Raw genomic sequence first — 27,871 nt, 5'->3', positions numbered from 1 at the left:
CTTAATTATTATTCCTGCTGAAGATATCATGAATAAAGAACTTCATGGGAGAAAGCAGTAATAAGAAACTTGTCCTTTGCTTCGGCGCTTTAGTTTACTTTGGCTCGTCTAACCACTTTTTGAGGAAAAAATGTCTGAATGCACTCAAACAGGGAAATAAAAGCTCCTTATGCCTCCTGATTTTCAAATGAGAGTTTTCTGAGCCATCACTAAGCAGTGGGCAGTTAAAAAATCAATACTGTTGTTTCTAGGGCTCTTTAAACATAAACCACAGAGATTGCTAGACAAGGAAGGTAATCATCTTTGTGGCTTATTACATTAACATCAGGTCAGACATATGTTAAAAGCCTCTAAACTGGGGAACTCAAAGAGTAGGAGTCACGATCCCTTGCATTTGAGGCTTGATCCAAAGTGGACTTGGTTTAATGTTTTCTGTTGACTTGAGTGGACACTGGGTCAATCTGATCTGCTTTAGTACTTTCAATTTCACACAGTCATGCCTTTAAGAATAATGTGAATGCAGCCTGAGAGTGATGGAGGCTTTGCTTAGCTGGACCCTCAGTGTAAAAAATAAGTCGGAGGCCACTTTGATCCAAAATGGACTTGGCACTGTAAGTTTGATAGCAACAAACAAATAAATAAATAAATAAAACCACTAAAAAAAGATGTCAGAATCTGTAGAAAAGAAACATTAGCAATTTAGTGACAGTCAGAATCAATGACGCAGTGTCTATACCAATGTCAATCAGCACCTCAATAGGGCAGCATGTGGGAAAACAGCCCCTTTTCTCAGAGCGGTTGTCTCTGGCTGTAGGTTCTTTTATTCCAACAACAACAGAAATCGGGGCTGAAGATTTCTCGCGGTCCAAAGGGACTCTAAGGAGCTCATCATCCAGAAACAAGAAAGGCCTCTGCAAACCTGAGCCTGTGCTAGGCAACTGCAGACAACTCTCTGGAAACAGGCAACGTGCCACGTGAGAGGCCAGCAGAAGACTTAGCAGCAAGCCCATGCGCTGCTGCTGCCAGAGATCAGGCTGGAAGTTGACGGCTTAGGATCGTCCAGCTGCCACGCACATCCCGCCGCGTCCTGAGGCGGCTGTGGGACACGTACCGCAGCCAAGCGAGAGTCGGGGGAGGGCGAGTAGTGACATTACGGTCAGACCGCCAGCAGCACAAGGCGGTGGTTGCAAAGTAGTGGCTATATCTTTAAAAGTCTTTACAGCCCTAGACCGTTACTCGTTTTCAAAACTGATATCTGCTCTGCACTTCTCTCTTCTCAAGAGTTAAGCACACACCTTTCTTCCAGGAAACTTCTTATCCACAACTAGCTGCTTAATTCCTTTCTACCAAGCTTGCAGGCCTGAGATCAATGGGATAACAACAAAAAAAGCTCCAAAACCAACAACGATCCTGCTCCAGTGGCTGCCTGCGTGCTTCCGTCCAACAGCTCTGGGAAGATGGAATTTAAGCAGGCTCTTGGGGCTTCATGTAAGTCATGCAGTGACTGCCAGGGTCCTCAAGCATTTCTGATCTAGCTCATACAGACGCAGGAAAAGGCAAGCAAGTAATATGCATGGACATACGTACAAACATGCATGTTTCATAATCCCCCACGCAGTATGGATGAGCAGATCAAGCAATACTTTATAAAGGGAAAATGATGTGTACTTAATGATGTGCAAAATCTTAAGTGGCTTAAAAGTTTGTTTAGGACCACCAGGGACTTGCTGTTTGTCCGGGCCTTATCTGAGCAAACCAGATGTCTCAACTTCAGAAAAATAGGGCTAGAAAAGTAAGGGTGACTCTCTATTCACAATACTTCACATTGGACCTGGCCACTTTATTTCAGACATAGATGGGAAGGATTCCTACAGAATAAACAAGACAAAAGGAAGAGATGGAAAATGCCTGTACTCAGAATACACTGTGTAGCCCAGATAATACGTTTTGAGCACTTAAATTCATCCAGCCACTTCTTATTTACATCACTGATGTATACTTCTAAATAACCAAGTTGCATTTGATTTAGGATAATAGCTGAAATCTGCTGCTAGGGACTGGAAATGTTGGTATAAACAAGGCCTCTGGGTCCAGTTCTCTGTCTTTGGCATGATACTTGTGGCTTTGGGGTTTGCAGTGCTTGTTGGAACCACAGTGTCCTACTGCTCCTCCATGCTGGCTGGCTGAAATACAAGTGGGGTTTTTTTCCCATCATCTTCTACATTTCAGAAAAATTGCAGCCAGATCTCCTAACGTCCCATTAATTGCATACTTTATGACTTCTCTGCAGGCTCTAATAGATGGACAGCTGCAGCTGGGCAATACGGGTGAAAGCAAATAAATTTAAACTCGAGATTTGGTATTCTTGAACAAACTTGTGTACAGTCGATACCTGTCTCTGCTTTTCACCAATAGCCATGGTGACATCTCAGTGTCCATTTCTGACCATGCAGTACTATCTCTGTTCAGCCACTAAATACAGACCCAAGCCAAGGATTTATGCAAGGGTTAACAGGCCATGTTTCTGATAACGCTATCAGGATTTTATTTCTTCCTCACTGGATATCGTGATGGTTCCATGTTACATTATATATCCACTCCCAGCATTTCTTCTGGTCCTTTGCTCCTAAATCTCCCAAATTCATTCCACTTGGAATGTTTTTAAATTATTACCCTAATCCAGGAAATAATATGATCTTCCCTCAGAAAGAGAGACCATCTTCAAGGTTTCTTCAGGAGGCCTTCCTTATTTGGAAAGCCTTCATCAGCATCTACCTCAGGTATTTCACAAATAACATAGGCACTCCGTATTCCCATATTGTTGTGGTAACAGCAGTTGTTGATGGCACCCTAACAAATGTTTTGAAGGCTTCGGTCAAAGCCCAATGCTACAGCCAGACAGCTGCAATGACTGGCACTGACTTTCCCTAGCAAAACCCACAAGTGGTTTGTGATCTGTCCAAAGGGTAAAGAGACTTCCCATGCAATTATTGAGGCACTTTTAAGTCCAAAGATAACAGTTAGACTTTCTGTCTCCAACCGGCAGTAACTCTATCCTGCCAGTTGATTATTCCTCAGTGGCTGTCACTTTATGGGTCAGAACTACCCCTTCTCTTACATTACAGATAAACTGTTGCTCAAAATAAATAAGTAGTATAGAGTGCCTGGGAAGCTCCAAAACACTTGGTTCTCTTTCTCAGTACCAGGGATGTCTCTTCTTCTTAGCAAGCAATGTAAATAATTTGAAACTGCTAAATCACAAGGAGAAAAAATGGTGATAAAAGTTAAATGAATGCATACATGCTTTGAGATGTTATGTTCAGGAAATCTGAATCCTTTCACTGTTCATCCTATGTCTTCTGCAAGACAGACTCCCTCTTTGCCTGTTCTGCGGCCATCCAGATCCATATTTGTAGTTTAAGCATGTGTTTTGTTTTACAGGAGACCTCAATGCTTATGTGTTTGAAGTGCCCTCCTTGGCTTATCAATATTACCCTGCGTGAGGTGAGGATATAAACAGCACTTGCTAAATCACCTTTCTTGACAATTCTGGAAGATGATTACAGTTCACTTGGCAACTTACTACATCAATACAAACAAACCTCTGTGAATGTCTAAAACATGTCATTCTTACAATCATCTTCCAACTAACTCCATTGGCAAGTCCTCTGTCTGTACACATAAAGTAGTTATCAAACATGGAGACATCAGTCACTGGCTTTCATACGGCCCCTTCAGATGTGGCTACTTTTGTCTGGCTTAATGATAGAGGAGGTTCAGTCAGAATATTACAACGGTGAAATGATGTTGGCCTATCATCTAGACTCTCTAATTTAACCTCAGGTTTTTCTCTGAGGATGTTAAAAGCCCAGTTTTTATTCATATGTTTTGGCCTAGATATAAATCTTGATCTTTACAACTCATTAACCCCTTTCAACAGCATTATGTGCATCTTCAGTGTGTGGTAGAATCTCATTTGAAGGTTTGCCCCAGTTTCAATTTCATTTCTAACAAGCAACCTTCTGCCCAAGAAATTTACGTTGGTCCCTTGGACATAAGGACTAGGTAAGACTCTGGCCTTTTTAATTCTTTAGGTTTTTATTTTATTATATATTTTAGGGTTTATATTTTAGCATTTATTTTATTTAGCTTTTTTTGTCAGTACTACAGCTGTGACCAGGATCAGCCGTGCATAGCATGGCTGATATACTCCATGTATACTAATACATAAATGTATAACTGAAGTCTTTGTCTTCACATCTTGGGTATCTAATTATTTATCTGTGTCACTAGTTGGCAAGATTCTACTTTCTTTCCTTTCAGGCATATATGTCTTTCCCCAGGATAAGAAAGTTCTTTACTCTTTCCTTTTCCTACTGTCTTTTGGACTCTACCTCATTGATTTGAGAAGATGATTGATGGACTGCTTTGCATTTTCTGGCTGAATGCCTAATCTTGAGGCATTTCTGACATGAGGCCACTTAAAATATACATACTCACCTGAAGCGAGCTAACTCTTCCAGAGCATAAAAAACCTTTTGTGAGCCTAAGACTCTTCCAGCACACTTTGCATTTTGTTTACTAAGCCCATTTGTTTTCCCCTCTGTCCTAAGCACAAGTCTTGCAATATTCCTCGCTGCTGCATCCATTGCTAATAATAATTCCATCACTTTAGGCCATGTTAAATTCACTTCTGCCTTAAATTTGAAAGCTGTCATTATTCATACAAAGCAATCTGTCCCATAGTGTAACCTTTAAGACATTTCCAGAAAAGCAATATATAAGCTTTGCTGCATACACTATAGATTCCCTTTGCATCCTGATACAAGTCTGAAATGTGAATCATTTTCCAGTAACTCCATATAAGTGGTATGTAGCCTTCTGTTAAGAGTTTTGTAGATCTTCAAAAGGCCTTCTCATGAGTTCTGAGGCTGTAAGAAACTCTGTAAGCGGATAGAGACTTTGCTGCTCTATCACTCTGAGGGAATACTTGCTACCCCTGTCTACCATGTCCATCACAAGAAATCAGTGGCTGCATCTTAAAATAAAATTATAATTTTCACTGGTTGCACTGACTCCCTTAATTTGTCATAAATTTTAATGATTTTCAAGTGTTCCTTGTCAGCAATGTTGTTAACTCTCTACCAGAATACTGCAAGCTGTAAATGGCTGCCTAACTTAACTATGGCATGACTGGAATGGGAGCAGGGGGAAAAACACTACCACTTAATGACAGGGAGTAAGAGATGGATGGAGTGTTATATTCTGGGGTAACCACATGCTGACGGTAAGCTTGGGTTTGTTTTCTTAAATGAAGAGCATCTCTTTGAGTTTGCCTGTCTTTTAATTTTGCCACCATACTCTGCACTTCTTAGAGCTTTTAAGCATAGCTTTTTATTTTTCAAATGAAGTTCATATACATTCGGATGATTTTCCTTTATACACAGAAATACTGCAGATGTCATAAAAGAACATCAGACTCCAGATTTCATGTCTTCCGCCTGCTGAATTCTAAAGTGAGGCTCCTCATGAGGCAGATGACTGCTTTATAAGAAAAACAAACAAATTTGCACAGTAGTTTTCCACCTTAATTTAGATTAAACCTTCTGTCCATAGATTATGAATGCTATAAACAGCATAATTTCAAAAATCAAATTAATAAGAAGGGTTCATATAGCAGTTCTGTTTCACATTCTCATTTGTACTACAGATCTTTTTTGGTGTTTCAAATCTAAAACAGGTATCTGCAGGCAATTGTAAAAAATGGAATAGTAATTTATGTCCATGTTTGTGTGCATTTGAAGATGGCTGTCCACTACTGTGTGGAAATTGGACCAGTGACCAGCTGACAATACTTTATTGCTTCTTCCCTACTCTTTCTCTCAAGGTCGAAGATCCCGGGAACAGAGGGAATGACCTCTAAAGTTATTTAAACATTTCCCTACTATCACATCTTTCATTCAGATTTGCCCTTGACTAGGAGGACAGCGATATTACATGAATGTCTGTGGGCTAATGGCACTTATAGTTCAGATGTTTGTTAACAGCAATACATCAAGAACATACTCTCTCAAAATGGAATAGGCAATCCTTGTTAATCACCTGCCTTGACTAAACAACACATTTCCATCCTCAGTACCAAAGCTGGACTTTGGACGGATATCCACATATAAGTCAAAATCTATGACTCAAAAATTTCACCTTAGCTTGTAGGTCCTCTTTAGGACTTAAACCTCTCCTCTTTGTCCCAGTAGAAGCATCTCAGTCCTGTAAGGCCAGGTATGTTACATACTCATCCTCCTCCTCTTGTGCAATGCCAAGCCAAGGGTCACAAGTATGTGGCATGGTAACTGCAGGAATACCACGGGTAGGAGCAGTGCTTCTTTTTAGGAAGGAGGGCTCCAACCAACTGGCAGCAAAGTAGTTAGTGAAGTGGTATAATGATCCTTAGAAAGGTACGAGGTGGGGCAGACATATTTGTGCAGATTTGGGAAAACTGTGGCATAAAACAGACAAGGTGAGGGACAAGTTTGCTCAAGCTTAGTTTCCAAGGATTTGGAAGAATGGGAAGAAAGAACTGGACCTAGACAACATGGATTAACTGTGTTGCCATCCAGAGAACAGGGCATGTATGGCGGGGGGAATAAGAAGTGGAAGAAAGTACTCTAGAAGGAATAAGAATTGATGGTACAAGAAGATATGTGTCAAGCAGACAGCTGCATATTCTGTTGTAGCCACCTACAAGTGAGGTACTACCATGCCTAACTCTTTTTTTGAATCTAGTGCTTTCTCAAGACTGCCTAGCTAGAAGGTACAGTTAGTAAGCCAGGAAACAGAAGCAACAGCATATAGCTCGGGTATTAAATCACATCTGGCAACCCCACACCCTTACGTTATTATTTGCCAAAGTGATCAACCTATTGAATGAAAGCAAAACATGAAAAAAAATCAGCAAATAAATGTATATATGACTTGAAAATATTTATGGTTTGATGATAAACAGCAAGAAAGACTAATTCATTCAGTTAACTATTTTTTGACTAATCAAAATAGTCACCAGCAGAAAACCTACTATGACCAGTTCAAAGTGTATGGGATATTTCACATTGCCGTTCTTCTGTTGATAATATTTAAAGGCAATTAAACCCTCTCCATTTGGCATTCAAAAAAGAACCAACCACATGATTTCTGCTTATTAACATACCATATACTACAAATGAACAATCAACCGAATCTCCAGTTGTGCAAGTCTTTCTGTTCAAAAGACTGTAAAATTGTGTAAGTTTTTCAAGTCTTTCTGACTTGAAGACAGAAAGATTTTTGTTTAACTATATTAATGGACTTGGAAGAAACTTAGCTTGAATATCTGTTCATTATATATGCTGCTAGGACCAGATTATGACTTCAAAAAAAATTTAGGTAAATTTGATTTTCTTAGGTATATTATGAAATTGCTATGCAAAACATGACCATTATTTTTCCCTCAGAAATTGTCACAACGTTTCTCCTTGGTCTTTTGTTTAGAAGTCAAAAATCTTTCAGGTTTACCATTTGGCATTTGAGAAATAATTTAAACAATGTGGATGTAATCTGTTACCTAGGTCTATCAGACAAATTGCCAGGTAGTGTAGGAAGACAGATGTTCCTTTTTTGCTTAGCTTTTATGTTCAGTAAACCTTTTATGTTGGTTCTAAAATAATATGGCAGTGTCACAAATGACCACCTTGCAGTCTGAAACACAGCGAATGTTCCATAACAAATAATTCGGCAGCCAAATCCCACCTCTTTTCTTGTTGGTGAGTTTTGTATTAACAGAAAATGTTTCTCATTTTAATTAAACAGGAAAATTGTTTTGCAATATTCTGTAGTTTATTCAAGAGCATCTGGTTTCATTATCCAAGATTGGAAAACTGAACTGCTTTGACTGGACACATTAGTCACAAGATATGGGTAAGAATGCTTCCACTTGGCAAGTATTCCTCCCTATTAGTTTAAAATGTGCTCTTTCAGTAAACATTCCTGAGAAAAGCTCCCCAGCTAGCAATGGCCACATGAGGCCAACGTTTAAAGTCACAGACTAGCATATTTCAGAGATGACTCCACCAGGATCCCTGTTCAACTAATTCCTTCTCCTTTTCATTGATACACTGCAGATGGAAAAAAAACCCAGCACACAGATGGTGGACCACTGCAAGTTTTGCCTCTGCAGCAGAATAAGTCTTCTCCAAACTTTAAAGACACTGTAAGGTCCAGGGTTTTTTTGCCACTGAGAGCCATTAAAAAAGTTGAACTCAGGGTAATTAGCCCAACTACATGTCTTCCTTTCCCTGTTAAATCCCCAAATTTCACCAAGGCCAACCACATTCCGATTCTCACTCTTAGAGCACGGCAATAAGGTATCTCCAAGACTGTCTCACTCGGGCTTCCTAGGAAACCATTTGTGGGCTTCTGGTCTGGCTGTCCAGGCTTATCTGCGCGACAGGAACACAAACAACGGAAAACTGGAGGTGAACTTGCTGTTGGTGGACTTGCAGTGCTCCATGCCCGTATAAGTGCATGCTTTCCAAAGGGGCTGAATGGAAATCTGTTGCCGCCTGGTTGCAGGTACAGCATGGATGGCTGAGGAAGGTTTATATGGGGTTTGCCTTACAGATTTTTAGTGAGACCAGGCTTTAGGGTGACCTTCAGGTCGTGAGTAATTACTGGTGTAGACACAGAGAATGTGGTATAAAGACGACACAACACACTGAAGGATCTGGCCTGCTTTGGATTTGTTTTTTCCCACAGTCACAGTTGTCTTAAATCTTAATGAAAAAAAGCAAGAAAGGATTATAAATAGTGGACACTGAAGAGATCTGGGTTTTAAATTCAGTTAAGAACCGGTCTGTATCTAGCAAAGACAAAAAAATATTGCTGGTGGTTTACACCAATTTTACCCCTTGGGATTTTCTGTTTATTTTGTTTCTTTGGCTAAACATTTGGAGTAAAAATGAAGATGAAAATCTTGGAAGGAACTTTTCAAAACAAGAAATGTACTCCACCCTTATTACAACATTATTCTTGTTTAGCCAAACATTTTTCCTTTAACAAATGAGCTGATATAGACACAAGGACAGAAAAGGCATAAAAGACCTACATCAGCCACATCTTTTTAGATAAAAAAAGAATTAGGAGCGGCAAAATGTGTGAATGAACGAGAGAAGGCAAGCAATGTAAAATAAATACAGGAAAGTAATATCCCTTCAGTGAATAAAACTAATATCTTACATAATAGTCCTTTGAGTCCATGGAGAAGAATTTAAATCGAATTAAAAATCACATGGGCTTCATGGTGGCTTCCCTTTGTGAGGGGCTAGTAAGTCTCATGTAACTAAGCATATGAAGAAGGGAGAAAGCATATGAAGAATGGAGAAAGAATATGAAGAGGGGAGGGGAAAAAAAGAGTAAATAGCCTTAGCAAAATAGGAGTCACATGGGTAAACATTTCTAAAAGTAAAAGTCACAGTAACCTACACCTTAACCTTCTCAGATGCTTAAGCGAGAGGAAGGCGTAAAAAGAAACTTGCAATCATTTCACGAAGCTATCAAAGATGTGGCCTTTCCCCGTGTTTATAGCTGGATTTTATTGCTGGAATGTTGTGCTGTTCACTCAAGGTTAGCGATTTATGCTTCAAGTTTCTTTCTTAGAGCTAGATTGCTTGCTGGAGTGGCCCCTTGGGGCAGCAGAGTTTTCAACAGAAAGTGGTCACATACATCACCAGTCCCCTGAAGTCTATATAATTGCCTTTGCTCACCTACAGATAGAAGCATTTAGAGCACGCTCTCTCCAAGAATTTCCAGAAGGACTTAAAAGAGGGACTATTACATTTCCTGACATCCTTCATATCTCCCAATACAGTTTTTTTCAAAACCTGATTTGACATAATCCAAGTCCTAGGCCAAAAATGCTGTATGGTTTACATTCATTTTTTTCTCGTTACACTACAGATTGCTTCTTGATCACTAAGCCCTGTTAAAGGAGAGCCCACTGAATCAGAGTTGTTTTCAAAGACCTCTTTGGCTACTACGTGCAGTCACCACCTGCGCAGCAGAGCTCTCTCATGCAGCACAGGGAGTGCCAATATCTCCCAGAGCAGCCTGTTAAAAACTTACTTTGAAGTAAGCCCTGATTTGAGTGCGGGGGCTTGCACTAAACGACCTACAGGAGTCCTTTCCAATCTAAATGTTTCTATGATTCTATAATCCTATCAGTCACAATATTGACATGGCAGTGGAGGGAGGGGAAAGGGGGCAGAGAAAGCCTATTTATCACCAAAATAATTTAATCACCCCAAAAACATGGACGCTCAAACATTACAAGTTCATTTCTGTAGGAAATCTAGAAACTGCCACTTAAAGATGCTTATAACAGTAACACTTCCTTTTTCTAAAAAAAAAAAAAAAATCACTAAAAGCATTACTGCAGAATTTTGCTTACTACTTTTTACATTTTTTTAAAGTCAGAAATAGTTCACATTTCTCTTCCTTAGCTTTAATTTAAGACTTACCGTAACAAATTTCATCACTGTACAGATAGCGACCCATAATCAGGCTTATACTGGAAACTGGTTTACTGTATTATTTTGTGTGTGTGTGTGTGTTTTTTGTGTCTGTATGAGAATGAGTGAATGTATCACAACCAAAGGAGGTCTTACACTAGTTGTAGGTGAAGCTATGATGTTGAGAGAACCCCAGTTTGCCGCCAAAGTTATAATATTTGTATTTACACTACATTAATGATCCGTGAACAAGGTTAGAAACCACTGGTTTAGTTGGTCAACTCTACAAAACACTTCTTGTCAGAAGCTAAAACTTTCTCTCACTTAGCGAAGGACGTTCATGCTTCATAAAGTTGAAAAAAGTTCAGTTGCTATCTGAAATCCCAGTAATCTTGTGTGCTGTACAGTCAGTGGTCGTGCTTAAGAACAGAAGAAACATAGACACAGGGTGAGAAGTAAAGCATTATTCATTTTATACTTCAACAGGTTGAGCATCATCCCCTAACACCAAGTATGTGCTGAATGGCCTCATGCTCAGTAAGCAACATCCAGTTCTCTTAAATCTAAAACAACTCTTGCAGCTTTCTGCTTTAACAGGTTGCACCTGGCAGGCACCTCAGGCTGCAAGATAAACCTTCAGTTGTTCCCTATGACTCTAGTTTTCCTGCCTCAACTGGATTTTTTAAGCCTCTTTCCCAAATTAGATGATCATTACAAAGTGCCAGAAAGAGTTCCTCCTTGCCTTTATTCATGCTAGTCTCTACAATCTCCCAAATATATATTGTGTCTAAATATATGCTTATTTGTCATGTTAAGGTAAGTACATGACATTTGTGCAGAAGTCTAGAATAATATCGTTGTATTCCTTTAGATACAATCCATGAAATCATATACTTACCTCTAGTAACTGATAATACAACACCCTCAGCAGTTTACTGCTAAATCTTCACATCTCCATTACAAACCTCGATGTCATCTTCCTCTAAAATAAGGAAATCAACAGATTTTAGATAACAGGGCAAGCAGAGGAGGGCCAAATAAAAAGCTGGGGCAAATAAATTCTCCTTTTAAATGTTCGGCGATGTAGAGAACTGTCCCCAAAATTCAGGTACACTTCACCTGATGTTTTCCTGCCTTCCTCTGTTATCAAGAAATAGCAAAACCAAGCACATACCTGATTTCTGAGGTGTCCTAAAAAAAACAGAGAATCTGAAGTGGTGCTGCTCTAGAGACACCAAAGGTCAAAACATTTCCAAATCCAGCTCTCTGTCATCTTGAGTCAACCAGAAATCCAGTTCTTCCAAGCAGTAGATAGGGCTACACAAATCTTAAATAACAGAATATCAGTCTCTGATGAGCTCTCTGCTTTCACAATGTTCCTGCATGGATCTGTTCAGTTTGAGCCCATTTTTGTAGACATTTTCTATAGCTTTTATCAAAAATACCTGTTCATCTGGTCATTCCCTTAATTTTATTACAAGTGTCTCGCTCCAAGTGCCAGCTTGATAGTTAACCTGCACCAATGTTTGTTCAAATGTATCCTTTCATTTCCCATACATTGCTTCAGTAACTTCAGAGTACTTAAAAAAAAAAAAAAAAAAATACAGCTGGGTTTGAGGGACAAAGGTCTTCCTCACTGAATATTTACAAGGAGAAGAATTTATTCAGCTCAGCTCTTTATTTGCCATTGTCGCTGCCCGACAACACCACAGTGACAGTGAGTCATCTCTATCATGAAGCCATACAATCCTTCCTGGCTTCTGGTGTATTGTTATACACGTGTACGTGATACACAAAATGACATTACTGGTTTGGCAAAGCTGAAACATTTCCCAAAGGTAGCTGTGCCTGCTATTCTATGGCACTTAGACAACCTTGCTTAGGAGTGGAAAAGGAGGTCCCATCAAAAATTTCATGATCTTCTGTCTACTTCTCTCATCAGATTTTTGGCTGCTCAAGAGTCCAATTTCTGGGGCTGCAAGACAATGCATTCCACGAACATCTCCAGGGTTTCCAGTATATAATGACCCCAGGACAATGGACTGACATACAATTTTCCATTCCCCAAACCTGAGAATTTCTAAATTGTTGCTTTTCATGCCATATTGAGATCAAATCTAATCTCAATATAGCAAAAATTCTCCATGACACAGAATGACTTCTCTCCCCTGATTTCCAGCAAAATACCAACTTCCCAGAACTATGCTGGCTAACTGTTCCTTTGTCCAGCATGATGTTTATCCAATTTGAATCCTAAAAATGTTCATCTCTGGTGTTCTACAAGGCAGTCTTTTTTTCTACTGAAATGTAGAAGTAAAAACATGAGTGAATTTACCTAAATTACATTTCACTGCCAGTTGGAAGCCATCCAAACAGTGAAACAGTCAGTGCAAATTCATTTTCAGGGTAAAAATTTTGGCCTGTAGGTTTGTCTGTATCTGCATAAACTCAGAATGAATGCAAATGTATGCAGGAGGGGATTAATATTCTCATGCACCAAAGGTTCTCCAAGGTTGAATACTTGATAAATAAGCCTGTCATGATCTTTACCATTTTGATATGGCAATACCCAAAACACATAACTGTATCTCCAGATACTGTTATTTTTAAAAGATTCCATTAATCTTTTAGGTCTTTTTTTTCTACTGCTTTTTCCTTCCTTTTACAGGGTCTCACTACTAAAAAAACTAGATTTTTTTCTTGCAATGTGAAGAAGCCTTGCCAAAAAAATTTCACTAAACTAGATCTGCGAGCCTTGTGGCAGAGTTTGTAACATCTTCAGATCACTTATAGATTTTCTTGAAGCCCCATTACTTCCAGTTCCCCAGATCCATGTGCCCTCCCTTGGGCACATGAAGTCTTCTCAGGTGGAATTCTTACTGCTACTCACGTCTGCCATCAACCTAATGTATTTTTTGTTAGAGAGGGGATATAGATCTGGCTTTGAGCATTTCTTTCCTCATCTCTCCCTCTTCTCTGAAAGGCTCCAGCTAATACTGGATGCAGAAAGTTTTACTGGCACTTATCCTATATGTAGACCCTTGCAGATTGTCCTGTGAGTACCTGCATTGCATTCTGTAGAATATTTCTGTACCTTCTGATATCTTTGCCACTCCTTTAAATGAAATATCGATTTTCAGTTGGATTGCTTGAAATCGTCTTCAAGGTCAAACACAACATCATGGTGAAAAAACTGTTAATTCTGTAAAGATAGAAAACGTAAGACAAAATACTTGCTATCTTTCTTTCCTTCTCAGATGTGTTTTTACATGCACTCTTGATGAGGAGGAAAAGCTGGAAAATACAGGGGGAAAGTCCTAAAAAGGGACTGAGCAAAGCAAGACTAGATCCTGGATGCCTTTATTTGAGGATACTAAAACTGTTTATATCCTACCAGTCTGAGCAAACATCCCTTGCTTCAATGAGATGTGGGAGAGCATTGTCTGCCTTTCTGATTCATGAAGTTACATCCATAACTAGGAAATCATGGCTTCAGCCTCCTAGTAAATCACGAATTCTTATGAAAGAACTTTTATTTATATAAAAAGAACACGTGTAATTTATTTTTTTAATAAGTTAAGTCTCCCGAGAGAATTTGGCAGGGAACTGTTATTCTAATACTTTGGCTGTCTTTGCAAGATGATCGTCTTGATAATTTAAAATGTCATAGGATGTTTGCAGGAACAATAGACCAGATTCCTGAGCTGGTGTAAATTGGCACAACTCCACAAACATCAAAGAAGCAATGCCAGTTTACACCAGCCCATCAATGTTCACAAATTAAATGGATGTTTTGTGGTTTACTACATGTCAGAAAACTTGTAATGCAACTCAAGTCCTCATAAGCTATGTCTAAAACTATTTGATTTTTAATAGATCTGCAAAAACAAACTTTCACATCAGAATACTAACCCCAAATAGTTCTTTAACATCAGAGTTAAAAGCCACATCTTTAACGCTTCAGAGAATGAGTGTACAGAAGAGGCTAATGACTGGATACTGAAGCACAGGCCAGATTTGTTCCAAACACATGTGCACACCAAATGAAAATGCAATGCTTTTCAACATCTTGATCATGAGAATGTATCTTTAAAATTATTCTGGGCAAAGTTTAACTGAAGTTTAATTCTGAACCAGCTCCCTCTCTACTGACATTAAAGCATTCCCTTAAGATGCACATTTTGGGTTTCAGAGTAAAGATTCCATCATTCTTTTCCAAAAGCATATGAACACTAATTGGCAATAGCAACATTTTAACTTGTTCTGAAGTTTTGTTTGAATTCCTTTTTGGCTGGAAGAAAATCAACAGCTTTTAAAAGTAATATATGTGGACACACATATATACTCAATATAATATTTATATATTTTAAAATAAAAATGACATAATAAGGAACTATGAAGAGTGATCTTTTCTAGTATTAGTTATACATGAAAGGCGTGATACTTTTACACAAAAATACTAATGACACTGAGAAGAAAAATCTTTCATCGAAGGGTCCAAAATCACTTAACAAACATCCTGTGAGCCTCAAAACACTCGTCTGAGACAATTGCATATGATTAGACCCATTGATGGATCATTCAGCCATATTAAATTACTTCCTTACCTTCAGCCATGTTAGGAATAGAACCAGCAACAAATAGTTCATAGCATTTCCAACAGCAAAGAGGAGCGGTGAGTAGAAGGCCAGGAAGGACACTAAGGGAGGTGACAGGAAAGCAAGGGCATGAGTTCGAAGAGAGGGCACAGCAGTTCTGTTCAAGGCACCAGAACAGGAAAGAGGAGGGTCTGTGCACACAGCAAGCCAGCTCCTCGTAACCTAGAGCTGCTTGTGCCCAGAAGCATCCCCTCTTCTTCTGAGAAGCTCCTGTCTTCCTAATTCTCAAAAAAAATCTTGAGGTTCACTTTGTTTATACTTTCCCCCCTCTGGCTTTACATGCCAAGACATTATGACTGCCACTCCTTTCTCACTTTCCTTTCCACACTTTGACTTGTGACTGATAACTATTGCAGATCCTCTGTAGACCACTTACAGCTAGCTGAGCTGGAAGCCTCACCTGGTTTTTTGTTGGTTCTTTTTTTTTTTACAGAAACAAAATCCTGGCTCTTGCTCTAGTAGAGATTTAAAAAACATGAGTTGCACATGCCAAAAGTCCATCTGTCTCAAATGTTAAGGGCAGAAAAATAGACATGTCTGGTGAAACACAGGGCACAGCAGTCCAAGTCAAGAATCCTGGATCACCTTAACCATTATCTTTAGCAGTCCCTTTCCATCGTTGCTAGACAGAGTGAGATAAGGATGCTATTAAGTCTTCATTTCCTTTAACATATTTATTATGATAGAAAGCTGTGTAGAAGTTGCTTTCGTATTAATCCATCATATGTTGGCTTTCACAAATGTTTCAAAATCTGCCAACTAAAAAGAGACTGCTACTATGTCAGGCTATAGTAGACTCTGTAATATACTAGTCAAAAGGCTTTCCAAGTGTACACTTCCATTAACCCTGATATAAGCAAAGAAAGGAAAATCTGTTCCTCATCCCTTTTCCTGTCTGCAAGAAGTAGAAAATCACACCCATAAATTTATAGCAGAGTGGAAGTCACACTCCATAGGTCTATTTACAGTCCTCTCGAAAATCAATTGAAACTGAGTTGATAGAGGACTTGCAAAAGCAGCAGTCTGCTTGGCACTAAAGACGAAGCTAAAAACTGAAGTAGTCCTCTGGAATAGCCCACCCCAAGAGGTAACAGGTAGTAATGTGGATAAGAGCCTGCAGAACAGGCACTGCTAGGCAAAGCCCCAGGGTCTGCCACAACTCAGTGAACAGCATAGATGACACTTTTTGATGTGGGTTGGGCGGAAGCAAGTAGTTATTTTTCTTTCTTAAAGCAACTGCCCCCCAAATGTGCCAAAGAACTGTCAAAATTAGTAGGTCTAGTAATGTGCTTTAGTAGAAAACTATCATATTTACAGGCAGTTATACACGAAGTCTGTGTAGAAAAGATTTCTTTATAATTACCACCAAAAATAGTCTGTCATAGCAATTTATGCCACTGCAAATACTATTTTTCTTTATAAAGGTTTCTTTCTTATGTTTTGCTTTAAAATATATTTACAGTGAAAGAAAAGGGCAAGAAAAGCTCTTGGCTTTCAGTTCAATAACAAGTAGTTCCTAACAGACTAATGAACAAGGACAACAAAAATCTGGGCCATTATTCACAGCCACTGCAGCTAAAATGCATCTGCCAGCTCTACCGAGAATATTTGGTCCAAAATACATGCATACTGTGCAGGGGTCTCCAAGTACAGGTATTGCTAAAAGATGTATATCTCCTGTTGGAATATATGAAACCATTTCAATTAATTATATCCAGCAAGACCTTGCAATAAATTAGTAACACATTTTAAACACTATTTACACTGTTCCTTCTTTCCTTGGAGGAAACTCATTGTGTTCAACTGAGGAAAACATCTGAGAAGCCAAGAATGACGGTGATTTATGGTTTCACAGTAAAAGTCAAACACTCCTCTAAAACTTGAATGAAGAAATAATGCGTGAGCACTGAGAATATATTCCAGAGATATCATTCGGCTTGGTCCTGAACTTGGAAGACGTTTCCTGTCAGTGGATCCCTGCTCAACACAGAGTACTCTGCAGAGCTGTGGACTTAAATCCTGGAATAGCTATATTTCTTTCAGACTGCTTTTTATTTCAGCTTAGCTTGCAAATGCATCGGTGAAACGTCCTACACATTTCTACACCACCTAATGCGGTGGAAGGAGCGTCAGGCCTGACTGGATCACTTGACATATAGCGCTACTTTAATACAAAATAAAATTATGGTAATTGAAAACACCATTTGGCAGGTTGCTATTAAATATGTATTGGACTATTGCCTCAGACCCATGTTTCATTTAATGCTCTTGTTCGTAGGTTCTGGTTTCTATTATGTTTCCATTTATTGACTGAGGACCAAATCCGAGTCGCAACACTTTCCGTGGGATCCCGTTCAACGCCTCCATCCAGCGAGGCCGCCCGCCGCAAGCAGCGACGGCCCGGCAGCCGCCCGGCAGTGCCGCGCTGTGCCGCCGTGCCGCCATCCAACGCTCCCCCGCGCAGCCCAAACCCACGGCTCAGGTTCTGCCCTGAGCCTCCGGCGAGGAAGGGGATGCACGACTCCTTTGCCCGCAGCGAGCCTGCCCGCCGGCCTTGCCTCCCCAGCACCCGAGGCCCTCGAGGGCAGGGGACGGAGCTGAGGGGGTGAAGAAGGGCAGTGAGGGGACGTGGGACACGGTGGCAGGCCTGGCTCCCCACGGTCCCAGCCTGGAGATGAGGGCCCGGCGCGAGGCCGACGCCGGGTTTCAGCAGGCTCGTTGGGCTCGCAGCACAGCAAAAGCACCGTGCAACGAGTCACTTGGCGCTTGACTTGCACCAGTTCAGCCGGACCTTCTTGGTGCATCTGCGCTGTCCCACCTGTACCTGCAGAGGGATGAAAAAGCCCCAAACGAGGGTGTTTTGTAACTGGGGAGACAACAGGAGACTGTGCTCACCACCGGCTCTCGTGGCAGGGGCTGGGAGACGGTAAGGAGCGTTGCAGTGCCGGGTCTTGCTCAGTCTGACTTATCCCAGGCCCCTTCCTATGGAGAAGGTGGGACTGGACTCAGCAGTGAGCCTGCTCAAACGCTGCTCCTCCGAATCGGTTCTGCCATTGACTCGGAGTTTCTGGTTTCATGTCCAAGTAATTCAATCAAGCGTCCTTTGGGGGTTCCACAGAGGGGCTTTGATTTAATTTTCCTTCCTTTTTTTCCGTTTCCACACTTCTTTTTTCTTTCAAAAAGTGGATAAAGGCCTTTCATTAAACAATTTAAGAAACCTCAAGGAAATGTATCAAGAAAATGTTTCTCACTAAGGAGCTCTACTTTTCTGTCCCAGTTATCAGACAGCACTGACAGGAAGCACAGCCTTAGTATCACGATACTCTGAATCATTAAAAGTTAGTATCAGCTGCAATATTTGAAGTTCCTTCTAAAAAAGCCCCTCAGCTTCTTGCTGTGTGACTCTCATGCTTGGCCACCGCGTGGCTGTGGACTTGGGGAACCTTCCCGTCCAACAGATGGGTGGAGCGAGGTTGTGTAGATTGGGATGGTCTCACACCCGAATCTCCATCCTTGACATTTACACGTTGTGTAAGATAGTTGTATCTCTTTTGTTTGTTCATTTTAACAAATTTTTGCCTGTCTTGCTTTCAGCAGTTTACAGCAGAACCCACTTTCTTTTTAGATAATTTAATAGACTTTAGCTAATTTAATAAACGTTGTATAGTCTTGGCTAAATATGTTCACCATAATCTATAAAATAGGTTGTAGTCGATAGGAACAAGAAGGTCTTGTTCTATTCTTTAAACTTTTCTGAAGAAAAGTTGGACCTATTTTAAAAGCTATGTGTCCCTAGAGTGTGGAGAAAAGCTGAGGAAGGTATATGATGACAGTAGCTCCAGGATGATCACCTTAACTGCTCCTTTCTGAGAAAGCTTGTATCAGATGCAAGAAAACACGAGCCACTCTAATCTGTTGTTAACCCAAACCGCAGGCAACAGTAGTCTGAGGTCCTAAACTGGTGATGTATTCTTATAGGACTGTAAATATAGCAGCTACCCAGAGAGGAGGGAGGACCCGGGAGATTAAATTCTGTCTGGAGACCTGGTGCCCACGCCTTTTCTCTCTCCTGTGCTTTGGCCTTTGTGAAGCACCCACATTTACACAAACTAAGAGCTTTCCTGGGCTATCTGGGAAATGCCTCAATGCTGAGGTTCTGTTTATAAATTGCTATAGATCTGAGTACAATGCAGCTTTTTATTACAATTTTCTCTTTAAAACTACTGTCTTAAATCGGTAATATAAGAAATGCAATAAAATCCATAATGCTTGCCGGAAGAATATCTGCCTAAATCCACTGGCACTGTGGTGCAGGCTTTCAGTCTCCAGGGAACCGCTTCAGGCTGGAGAGGTAAGAAACAGGAGGTGTTGCATACAACCTGATTTCCCAAAGGAGACAATGCTCTGATCTCTTTAATTATATGGCATTACCACCCTATTAGAAGGTAGAATATTTAGAAGAACAGATGATTCTTGTTCGTTTGCTTAATCTAAATTCTGAAGAGCAGATAACATTCAGAAGAATTTGTCAACCACGAATCGTATTGGTTGCTCTTAAAGGTCTGTTTTCCCCATTTTTTTCATCCAGCGTAATTCATATTCTCAGTAACCAGCCACCTTTCTCTCTGGGTGTGTTTTTTTTGCTTGGTTGGGTTTTTTGGACTTCTTTTGACGTTTATTGGACTTTGACCGTGGTGATCAGAATTACTTAATGGCACAGCAGCCCGGTCAGCAATCACAAGGCGCAGGGCATGCCCCTACGCTGTGGGTACAGATGCACTCATCCTGGCAAATTTTGCATGAGGAGCACTACAAAATGCACTGCAGGGCCACTTCAGCTTCTGCCTTGAAGCAGATGGAGATTGAAGCCTCCTAGCAGATGCTTTCCAGCATAACATGGCTCGACTGCTCCTGAATCTGAGTTAGCATCACATTAACCCTACTTTGCTGTGTGGGGGTTTACTTGATCAGGTTTCTACTCCGCTTCCCGTCTGACTTTATGAGGAATTCCCACCCCACTGTGAGTTTCCAGCCGTGGGTCTCTTATCCTTAAACTAGGTCTGTGCAGCCAGCAATACAAACATGGTGTGGATCCATCTTGGGCACATGACTGCACTGCTGTTGAATCAGCCAGGGTATCTGACACACAGATCATGCTACTGTTAAGCTTTTATTTTGTTTCTTGCTGGGCGTGATAGAGCAAATTCCTGAAGTGGCATAGTAGTTTGAACAGATGATATATGATCTAGCACAGAAGCTACTTATATAAGGATGGTCCCTCACAAAATTTTGAACACACTAGAACTGGCAAATTGAGTTTATACTGTTTTATCCACTTCTGTCTTGCAGTTACACCTGTTTTAATCTAGTTCTAGAAGCCATCAAGTATGATTTACTGTATTGTGGAACCACAGTCTCAGTTTTACCAACTTGCTTCTCCTAGCAATTTGCTTCTCTTGAAAGTCTCTGAGCACTCGTAAGAGGCAATTTATGTTTCGCAGAAATCTTTGAAAGTATGTGATGTTTCCATATCATGTGCCAGCTCATCAGCTGTTGTAAATCCATTAAAGCCCAGAGAGCTGGTTCACAGCTTACTCCTGATGAGGATCTGACTCCATGTATCATACCCTTTCACAAACCAGCACTGTTTCAGTTCTCTTTCTGTTAAAAGTTTCTGTCAGGGGAACAACAATATCAAGACCTATTATCCACATTCAAGAAAAAAATTCTATTACAGAACTGAAAAGAAGTCAATAGTTTAAATAACTAAAGGATCTGTAATGTTTTCCAGAAAGTAAAAGGTGTCATTAATTCAGCGCAATGAAACTCCTCACAATGACTAGGATTAAATTAAGCTGATTTTTAATGGCATATTAGGTGCTTTTTTGAAGGAGCTGTTGGTTTATTCACTCTTTTTCATCCACCATGGTGTCACTTCAGGACAAAGACAAGTTTGTGCAGATGCCGTACCTCTGCATTTTCATACTGTTAAATGCTTTGATTTTTTAAAAACACATACTTATCTCTGAATTTCCTGGAATTTTAATGCTTGAGAACAATTACAAGATCCTGTTAATGTAACTTTCTCCCTCCAAGGGACCGATGCACACTTTCCAATGTTAGGCCTTTTTTTTATTTTTTGCCCTTAAGAACATTTTGTGATATTTATTAAAAATCTCTACATCTATGAAATAGATTGTATCAGAGCTGCAAAATATATCCTAACACGTTTCATGTGACAGATTTATAATAAGGGGCTTAATAAGTGGCATGATCACTTTGTCTTAATGGGTTGTTTATGATGGAGAGGATGCAAATTCACTTGTAAATTACCCAATTTGTTTCTTAGCTTCTACAAGGCCATCCTTTTTTTAATGCTGTGCAGAACTCAGTAATGTGGGTGTCTGGTGACTGCATTACTGTTAGCATCTGAGCATTCATTATCCCATCAGCTTTCCCATTAGCTGTGCACACACCTACAAAACATAACTGTTCTAACTGTGATGGGCCATTAAAAGTTTGAATGGTTGGTTATGTTCCCAGGATTGTTGAAATCAATAGAACCAGCTATTCAGCTTAATGGGGATAACTAATGCCATTAAAATCAGTGGCAGATGAGCCAGTACTACTGTTCCCAAACACATGTTTTCAGATAGGAGCATCTAATAATTTAAAAACAGGACTGCCATTATGCCTTTAACCAGAAATGTTCTGTAAATCCATGTAGTATGATTTCATTTATTGGAAAGCTGTGACTTTTATTATCGTCTTTTCTACAAACATTTCAGCTTTCTGCTGTGAAACAAATCTGTTTTCTTAAAATCACAGCACCATGTACTACTCCAAGCATTGTTTTATTTAAACATCATTCAGGCCTTGACAATACCAGGCATCCCCCTTCAAAACCCTGTTTTATTTCAAAGGTAATGTAGCAGAAAGACTTGCTCTGGAGGTTTCTGGTACTGTACCACAGCAGTCAGCTTTTCTATTCGTGACTCTTTTCTTAACCAGCATTTTTAACGTTGTGAGGTTTTTTATCTCTCTATTTTAACTTTATAACAGTTCTTAGTGTTACAGAGAATTACACTGATTTAGTCATGGCCTATAAAAGGCTATGATTCCACACATTCTTGGCCATTCTTGTATATGCAAAAAATAAATTCTTCTGACTGCTACTTCACAAAAATCGTACTTTACACAGTCGTGTTCTGCAGCTCCTGATCTGCGTCACTGACATCTTTTGGTTTTCTCCTGAATATCCAGTCTGTTCATACTTTTACTATCTCACAAGTCAGCACTTTTTGTAATTACAGTTGTGTTAATCTTTGTGTATTTGCCTTATGGTTAGTGTACAATTTAATGCATTCATCCTACAGTTTGGTTATCTGTCTATCAATGGAGAACCATACCACCAGAATCCTCGGTCTTTTACAAACTGCTTTCCAGCACCTTAGAGAATTACATTTTTTTCGATTTAAACTCTTGCTGCATTGTGTACTGAAAGGCATTTTATTTGTTGTTCTTACCAACATTGGCAAGAGGACTCAAATATTGTAGCTTCACAGCCTTGGAGCTCTAGTTAGCCCAGTCAAATTGGCACTGGCCTGGGCCTCAAGCAATATGTAAAGATACTATGAAGAAAAAACATACAGAATCACTAGCATAAGACATTTGCACTTAAGACATTGCACGAGCTTTCACCAGTTAATATCCAACTCTTTTGAAATCATGAATCATTCCTTACAGACTTAGCAGTTCAATCACTTTTCTGTTAGGTATGGGCCCTTACAAGGGTCTTGCTAGCCTATGAAAAAGCAGTTGGGGCTTTGTTTATTTGTGTCCACAGGTCTGCTGTTATCCAAACTCCAAGAGTATCTAGGGGGGATGTACTTGCACGGATGAAAACTTTAAAATTAACAAAAATAAAAACAAAGCCAAAAAAAACCCACCTCCTATAAGAAACTCCTTTTTTCCTGAGTTCCAGAAACAGAGTTTGCAAATAAAAGAACCTCTGTAACCACCCGTGGGTCAGGCAGCTTTCAAACAAAGTTTCCCATTCTGGTTGGCAGTCTCTCACCTTAGATCTCAGCATGTGCCCAGGTAGGCTCAAACCTTTGCCAAGGACTAGGCTCTCCTCTTCTGCGTGATACTCTTCGCTTGCCAGGACTTAGGTTAAAAGGAGGAGGTTAAAAGAAAACCTGGTCATGGTACCTAGTATAGGGAGAGGACTAGCCTGCATTTTAGGGATACCTTTCGAGTTGTATCTGCAGAGGTCTCTCAGGGCTCCAATGATGCAGCCCTGGCACCCAAACAACCCATAATGCCTATCTGAGCAAATCACGTTAATTGGTTACTGTTAACTTAAAGAAAAAAAAAAAAAGCTTCCTTTCACTGAATAGTTCCTAACCTTTACAAACTAAAAATTGGGAACACAGCACACTTACCTGCCTCCTGCTGAGTAATTTTTCTGTTTATTGGTATTAGCTTTCAAATGACAGTACTAAAGAGCTATAATGATCTGTACTGAAGACACTTAGCAAAGGGCTCATTAACAGCTGAGATGAGCTGTAAAAGAAACACATAAAATGTCAAGCTAATTTAAAAAATCACACTACACTGGGGAATGGGCAATTAAACAATAACACACAGCACAGGAAGGTCTGAAAATGAACATAGCAGAGCAACAGACACTCCTATCATTTGGAATCCAGCTCAGCTCCCATAGTGCGTAACAGGAATGAAAGTCCTGGAAATGTAAGAGAAACATAGAGATCCAGCATGAAAACTCAGTAACGAAGACCCATGCTTCAGGCTTACCATATAGAATGTGTAGGAGGGCACTGTATCTTATAATAGACAACAGGGATGCCAGCCTATATTCCCCATCTAAACAGGCATGTAAGAGTAGAGCAGGGATGGCTGTGAGAAATTGCAATACTACTGCCAGCGCTGTGGGGAAACCTATGAGAGAGTGGAGGAGACCAGCAAGCACGTAGTCTTGAGCTGAGCCCATGAAATGGATTCTGACTTAGGGACCTTGTACGGGCTCAGATCGTAAACACCTACGAGGCAGTCCTAGTGTAAATATGTATGTTCCCTATACAAAAAATGGAGACTGCCAGGTGGGTGACCCTGTTCCTGCTAAGTTTAGATAAATAGGTCAGGCAAAATGGATGCCACACTACAGGTTTTTCACTTGCACTCCTTGGACTACCTATTGTAAAGCTCTAATGATTTTCCAGAAGAACCAGAAGCGTCACAGAAAGACTGTGAATTGCAGAATCACTGAAAAGGGAGACTTAAAAGTGTTGATACTTTAAGTGTTGTTAGTCCTTGCAATTTGGCCATTAGCTCACATTCTACACCCAAGGGACATTTCTCTTTCTGTGTTCATCATCTTTGTCATGGGAATTTCTTAATCATCATGAAATCCCTGTAGTTCAGAGTGCTTCTATCTTTTATTTCACTACTGAATTACTCATGAGTGAGATGCTTCACAGATGTTCTGAAGAAGTATTTGAATAGTCACAAATCTTCTGAAAATTCAGTTAAAGACTTTAAAAATGCAGCTTATGTTCCTGAAGTTCCACCAAAAGCTTAGATTCCTGTCTGATTTTTTTCACAGATTCCTGTTGCTTTTTCAGCCCTAATTCACTTAAAGAGAATGATTATGGACTTCTGCGGAGCTACTGAAAAATTAGAATGTACAGAATCGGGCTTCTTGTCAACAAAAGATCATTCATCTGCTGCTGAAATATTAAAGAGTGCGCAGTTTGGCTTCCCTGTGATTTCACGAGTAATCAAATTCAGAAAAATGCAGTGGGAATAAAGTTTTTATGGTTTGTTCACTTGTTCACTATTTGCTTGGAGGTTGGTTGGGGTTTTATTTCTAAGGTCTTTTCTCAGGAGAAGCAACTGCTTGGAAGGATAGGGGGTTTTTTTCAATTTCCATTTGAGAAAGCAGTAATTAAAACATAAAAGCAGCATTTAAACTCCTCAGTCCATAGGTCATGCCTGCGCTTTGAGCAAAACTTTATCACTCTTGAACTCCCATTATCAAGGGGCTGAAATATCTTGTTTAAGTTGAAACCATTTTCTAAAGTCACTTGAGAAAAACTAACGGATGATGTGATATCATACTGTAGCCATCAATAAAAATTTCTGCTGAATATGACAGAGAAGGCAGAAGAGATCAGATAACGAAGACAGGATGTACAGAAGAAAAATCCACCAAAAGAAATCAGTTTTAAAAGCAGAGTAGAAGTAGGAGAGTGGAATTAGACCACTGAGGATAATAAGGGAGTTCACCTCCTAAGTTACTTCTAGTCATATTGATCCCACACAGCTGGAGAACAATCAGGTAGTTATGGCAGTTCTGTTCACATCCCAGAAACCTGCAGTGACTTAATACAATAGGGGTGGTGGAAAGGGGAAAAGAACATTACTGTTCCTAAAAAAGAAGCCAGGCCTCTGAAGACGTGTTCCTTTTTTAGTTCAAGGATGGATTGGACATTTTTGGAAAGCCAATATTCTAAAACAAGGAAAACAATAATGATATGTCAGCTGTTCTAAGAAAAATGATTCTGACAAAAAAAGTTTCAGTCATGGAAAATAGTCTTGAAACCAGATTCTGTTGTTAGATTTATTAAGGGTTTGGTTTTTTCACTTCTTTCTTTGACGGCAATGTGGAAACTCAAATCCAGCATTCAAACTGCAAAAATGACATACAAAAATAAATATTGGTGCTGCTGAAGGAAGATATTTTTGAAATAGTTGCATGGCTCAGGCAGACAAAAGCTCATCTTGAGCCCATTCTTAAGAATTTGCAACACATGGGATACATTTGAGATTTCTTCATAAAGTACCACCAGCATGTTAAAGTGCACTCCAAGTTTGAGCCAACCCCAAAAGCTTTTCTTTTTATGAGCTTCCTGCCAGTTAAAATAATATGTTCTACCACACACACACATATATACGTCTATACACTGTAATGTATATGAAACTCGTTTTATATGTTGAAGTATGGTTTTGCCTATATTATTTTAGTATTTTAATGCACACTTTTAAAGTTCTTAATATTGGAGTGAAGGTACCCTGGTGGTATATAAAGTTTGGTTTATTCATCAATTTGCTGTCTACCTTTGTAGAAAAAAAGCATAGTATTCTCTTTGAGGCACCACATGGCAATTCACAAGTTATGCCTTCATTTTCTGGCTCTACCATTGGCTTCATGTATAACACTTGGCAGAATATTGAATCCTTTTGCTTTATAAAATGGGAATAAGAATTTTCTCTAACAGAAGGAGTATCCAAACGAATGAGACAAGACCACATACTTAAAAATAAAACAAATTTTGAAGGCAGCTTGTGGCTTTATACAGTAGCATCTTTCTGCCCCAGTGCTGCTGACACATCTTCCCACCCACCAGAGGAACATTTTGTTGCAGCCCCCTCCTCGCTCTCACACCCTGCTCCAGCTGGTGGCAGTGAGGCAAAAGACCATTAGGGTTCTATGTTCTTTGGGTTTTATCTGATTTACCTACTTAGATTAGAAGATCCAGGCCACCATAACCACCTTCTTAGGTGCTAACTTCTGTGAGAAGTAGGCACATAAATTTCTTTATGGCTCTAATTCCTTAGGGTCTGGGCATAGCCTCACCATATGCCTGCATGGTGCATAAGGCACTAGGGCTATAAGGCAATAGGAACAGGAGAGGAATAAAGAAACAAACTTTATAATCAGACTACTTTAAATATCGTCCTCAGTAGCGACAAGTAGGCTACAATTCTCATAAAATGAGGGTTGGCTTTATTTTTCCCTTGTGTCTCTCTTTATCTCCTGAGCAAATACAACAAAGTTGCCGTGTAATTTTAATTGAGTTCAATTTAACGATTTTTAAAGTAATGTCTAGCACACTGCATCACTGAATGCCCTTCCCCTCTTTTTTGTTTTCTTTTATAAAACAATGTCAAAAAATAGATATTTCACTCAATGTCTTAACATTTGAGTATATTGAGGTGTGCTTTACTAATATCTGGTTTCAGCAGCACTGTTGCACTAATACCTCTGAAGTGATCTGAGAAGCAGGAGGTCTTTTAAGTTATGATAGAAGAGAGACATTTAAAAAAATGAAAATATACATTAATTGGAATAAGTATATTTCCTAATTCTGGATTCAATATTCCAGCTCTGTTAGAGTCCAATACCGAACTGGGGCACACACTAAAGATCATGCTGGCAAACAATAAGCGAATGAATAATCCAGAACATGAGCCTCACTTCTGTGATAATTTTTTGTACGCTGCAGTTTGCTGTTGCTGTCCCACTTCAAAGCCGATTCATTTTTGCAACATTCATAGGGAAAACTCAGCACAGCCGGGTCGCTGAATCACTAAACGTATTGCTGATAGCGGCGACGGTCGCGGTGTCAGAGCCACTCATCCCGCTCGGAAAAAGGTGACGTGCCTCGTGTCGCCTGTGTCCTGTTTAAGACAGCAGATGGATTCGGACCTGTGAGGGTTTACTGGGATGTAGGCAGGACTCACTGCGCTGGGCTGGAGCAAACTTTGGTCTGGTTTGTTTTCCTGGCCCCGACAGGGGCTAAAAGCAGAGGCTGAGGGAGGGCTTTGAGAAGAGGGCAAGTGCATGAGATGATACTTTTCCAGGTGCTCTCC

This window comes from Aquila chrysaetos, chromosome 2, assembly GCF_900496995.4.
Source record: "Aquila chrysaetos chrysaetos chromosome 2, bAquChr1.4, whole genome shotgun sequence".
In the NCBI taxonomy this organism is placed as follows: domain Eukaryota; kingdom Metazoa; phylum Chordata; class Aves; order Accipitriformes; family Accipitridae; genus Aquila; species Aquila chrysaetos.
Note: the sequence above shows the minus strand (reverse complement) of the source record.